Source organism: Hetaerina americana, unplaced genomic scaffold (genome assembly GCF_022747635.1).
Source record: "Hetaerina americana unplaced genomic scaffold, ioHetAmer1.1.p SCAF_2, whole genome shotgun sequence".
Taxonomy (NCBI): domain Eukaryota; kingdom Metazoa; phylum Arthropoda; class Insecta; order Odonata; family Calopterygidae; genus Hetaerina; species Hetaerina americana.
The window spans coordinates 73991472-73994986 of NW_027286763.1; positions in this window are offsets into that span (position 1 = coordinate 73991472).

Consider the following 3515-nt stretch of genomic DNA (forward strand, 5'->3'; position numbering starts at 1 on the left):
TGCGGCAGACTCCATTTAGAGTTAAGTCAACTTTATAAGAATGATAGCAATAGTTGTTGAGGACTGTTGAAGACCAGCATTTATATTGTTGGGGGAACCCTAAAACTTTATCTCATGCATATTTGAAGAACAAATGCTATTATGCCAGTATATCTGAATGGGTATGCTACATCTCTCAAAAGCTTTTCATTTTTTCCCAAGGCAATTGATTGGCAAGTCTGTTGATATAATGGGTTCACTTTGCCATTAGGCTGATAGAGTACAGGACCCTATGCCCAGAATTTTAAAGTGGCCAACATTTGAGATTAAATTTATGCTTTGAATTCAAAACCACAACCTAAATAATAATATTTTTGGGTCATTGCAAATAAGTACACATGAGACAGCGTTGCATGGCATGTTTAGAAGAAATACAAACTTTTCTTTTTGATAAGAGTGATGATTCTGGAATTCAACTTCTAGCAAAATTCAACTTAATTTTAATTTGCCTCAAACATGAAGGTTGCTATAATCATATTGTGATAGTAAATATTTGAATAATAATGAAAGTATTAATATTTTATTTTCTAAATTCCATATTTATTTTGGTCTTATTATAAATATGTGTCTATTATATAATTAAAATGTACCTATGGAAAATCATTTCTTCTATCAAAGACTCAAAAATCCAGGAGTGCCTCAGCTCTCCCTTTGTTATTGTTTTAACAAAAATGTTTCATTTGGGCTGATATTTATGTAAATTTGCTGCAGTCAACGTTTTGGGTTTCTTACTGCTTATTGTTCAGCATGGTGATATCTCCAAATAGACTTCCTATTTATTGATGTCAATATTTTAAAATGCTTTATGGTAATTTTGGAAACATATTAATATATATGGTGTACAAGTTTCCATTGCCTTAGGTAGACTGATGTAATGTTGATAGCACATGTACTGGATATTAATGTAACTGCTAAGTGGCATTCTGTGATAAGATGCTCAATAATTAACCCTTTAGGCTTTAAAATAAAAAGTAGAAATGGAATAGAGAAAAATTTGAGAGGATTGTGTAGTGCTCCCAACTTTTAAAGCATCTAGGCATAATGTGCACCTTTTGTATAATGATATGTATTTCTCTTGCTCCTCGTTTATACTTCCTACCTATTTATGCTTCAAAAATGCATATTCTTTTCCTGTTTTATCTTTTTATGAACCCAATATTTTTCCTCCAATCCAATCTCCGTACAGTTCTCAACATATCCAATTCTGCTTTTTCTGTCTTGAAGTTTTCCCCCAAAAATGTCATATTTTCCCATGCCAAGTCTAATACTTCTTTTTGTAATTTATAGTCTTTCTTCTGCTTTCCTCAGAGACCATGTTTCAGAACGTTGTAATGCCATGCTCCATATCAAAGTCATCAATTATAGCATCTTCAAGCATTACTCATAACTTTGTCCTCAGTTCTCTCCTTTTAAATGCTTCATACTGAATCAATTCTTTTCACAATGCTCTCATTACTATGTCCGTTTTATTCTCTCCAAAAAGACTTCTCAAGTTTGCGAAAATTACCTCTTCTTTTAATTTATGCCCACCTTCTATGAAGCATTAGTCCTGCAATTTTATTAAAATGCCATTGCTTTTGCTTTCTCATGATTTATCTTCGTTACATACTTCTCACACTTAATTTTTAACTTACTCATGATAATTGCAATTCCATGGCTAACCTGCCTGAGAAATTAATGATCATTCGAAGATCTAATCAATATAAACACTTGTAGCTAACAACTGCTTTATTATGCTACACCCAAAAGTTCATATGCCTCTAATTTCATATGTATTCATGATGGTTGTTGCAAAATGAGCAACCATTTGATTTACCCAGTTATCATTGATAACCCCTATTTTGTTGCTGTTTTTTCTCTTGTAAAATATAATGCATGTGGTTCATTTGAATATGTGTATCCATCTAATCTACATGTTCATTCATGAAGCATGTGTTGATGCCTCTTTGCCATATTCATTCAATTATTGTTCTAAATGTTGCAATGGCATCATTTCTTCTACTCATTTAACTAGGCCAAATTGATTTCCACCCAAGTTGTTGGATAGCATATATGTATGATGGTATTTTTTGTAGATAATCATTTCAGGTCTCACACATAAAATTGACCTATGGTCCAATAGTCCAAACTCATAGTTATTTTTTTTCAGAATGGAAATTCATTTTGAGCTAATCCTGTCTTTGGGCCAAACTTCTTCCTTGCAAGTAGTACAATTTGACCCTAAACACTCCCATTTTTTCATTAACTATCAAGTGGTTCTGATGTTATTCAATCTATTCTAAATGGCCTGATCATCTTCATTTAGCAGTTTTTTTTTATGTTTTCTGGGATTCTGGGACCTGAAAGCTATCCTATTCTACATTGCATTCAAAGGCTTGTATTTATCCTTTACATTCACTGTCATTTCCTGTTATCTTCATCAAAATTCTAGGTATTTCTTCTCTCCTTCCTAAATTGATTACGATTTGTTAAAAAATTCTGCATCATACCTTTGACTAATGATATCATATTTCCTTTAATTGTGCTTACCCACCAAGAATGACCCTGAATACTATCATCAGTACAATTATAGAAGTTACTGTATTACACAAGCCCTTCTCCGAAGCTGAGGTGTTCTTGTCTGTGTGAAGGGTCTGCAGAATTAACTATTGGCGAGTTTACCTTCTCTTTGACCAACATACAACTAGGACATTTCTCTAAATTCAATCACATCAGATAATCCATATTTGCTTAATCTGAGTAGGTCAGAGAAACAGGATGTCCTGGGGGTTGTCCCACCGAAATTTCATTTAAGCATTACAAATTTTCGTCCTTGGTCGACATATTTCGCGGCGATTAAAAATCGAATGCGATACCTGAAATGCTCTGGAAGCCACAAATTTGGGACATGTGGGGAAACTTCGAAAGAGAGATAAAGGGCAACTTAACCAACGGTCAACAACAAACCCGGGCAGTACTCTTTCGTTTGTGGCAACTACCAGTCCGTCTTTCCCCTCGGTCACAACTCATAGGGGAACTCCACTCGGTCATGCTGATCCCAGGACGTAATTTGTAAACGGCGCTGGCTACAAACAATCTCATTCGTCTATCAACTTCAAGGATCGACCAAAATCTGCTCTATGACGATAAGTTCTTAACACGCTGACTGAGCTGTATGTGCTCATCTCCACCGATAAAAGTCGCAAGGAAACCAATGAGATCACTGCTTAAGGAATGGGTGCACACCCAGGTCCTCAAACCCTCCAACAGCTGGCGTGGGTGCGCTTGACAGTCAGTTGAAAACAGCGAGTCGACCACTTCCTCTGCACCCATCTTATCCTCTCCCACCCCTTACAAGGCCGCCATCCGACTCCGCCCCGTCTCTCCCCTTCCCCCTCCCTCTTGACTCATGCCATCTCACTGCGTGTTGTCGTTGCGGAATGCGCGCAGCAGCCACCCGTAACGCAGTCGCAATCGGACCCGCGAAATGGCAGATA